General features: G+C 38.5%; 1 protein-coding gene across 1 annotated transcript in view; it reads right to left on the bottom strand.

Moving 5' to 3' along the window:
• WDFY3 (WD repeat and FYVE domain containing 3) overlaps positions 1 to 1,009 on the bottom strand; it is a 290,805-nt gene that overhangs the window by 78,563 nt on the left and 211,233 nt on the right. The window lies entirely within an intron of this gene.

Here is a 1,009-nt window from a genome sequence, read left to right as displayed (position 1 = left end):
TGTCCTATAATCCTATTACGAACACTTCTTAGTATAACTGGACACACAATTCCATTGAGAACTCATGCTCACAATGAGAACCTTATCTCAAGGTTAATATAGTTGTATCAAACTTTTCCTATTAAATAAATAAAAGGCTGGGCACAGTGGCTCACGCCTATAACCCTAGCAGTCTGGAAGGCCAAGATGAGTGGATTGCTTGAACTCAGGAGTTAGAGACCAGCCTGATCCAGAGTGAGACCTCACCTCTAAATGTTTTTAGAGGTGGGGTAGGGGGCACCTGTAGTCCCAGCTACTTGGGAAGCTGAGGCAATAGGATTGCTTGAGCCCAAGAGTTTAAAGTTGCTGTGAGCTATGATGCCATAGCATACTACCAAGGGTGACAAAATGAGACTCTGTCTCAAAAAAAAAAAGAAAGAAAAAAAAAAGGAAGACAAAAATAAAAGATAATTACATATGGTGAAATATTTAGCTATTATGGTTCCTATAAGCTTGGAAATGCTATTACCGTATATGCTCACTTACACGTATGTGGATTTCACTCACTACTTTATGTGCTATTCACACATGTGTGTATTTTATTTTCTCACACACATCTCTTCTACCTTTACCCTATTATTTCCCAATTATCATACTATTTTTTCCCACAGAATATTTCAAATTTTTGCCCTGTACACTGTGATACTGGTCATCCTCTTTCTTAGATTTTTTTTAAGCATTTCCAAAGAGGCAAGCTCTACATGGCATATTATAAAATTCTACTACATGGTTTACTGATGAAACCAATTATTCTTCTACCCTGTGGTCCTGGTTAAACTGTTTAGCAGGAGTGGTATCCAATTACCAAACTGAATATATTTTCACGTGAATAAGATAAAAATCTGTGGTTGTCAAGGCTGCAGTTAAAATGTTAACTGCATTAGCCACTAGAGGGAGTTGAGAAAGCTCAGGTTCAGCTGTTAGACTGCTGAGAGCACGACAGGAAGTTCCCTGGGAGAGAAGCAGTCCT

The sequence above is a fragment of the Otolemur garnettii genome, unplaced genomic scaffold, assembly GCF_000181295.1.
Source record: "Otolemur garnettii isolate 467f Iridium unplaced genomic scaffold, OtoGar3 scaffold00039, whole genome shotgun sequence".
In the NCBI taxonomy this organism is placed as follows: domain Eukaryota; kingdom Metazoa; phylum Chordata; class Mammalia; order Primates; family Galagidae; genus Otolemur; species Otolemur garnettii.
Note: the sequence above shows the minus strand (reverse complement) of the source record. Positions and strands in the feature narration are given on the sequence as shown.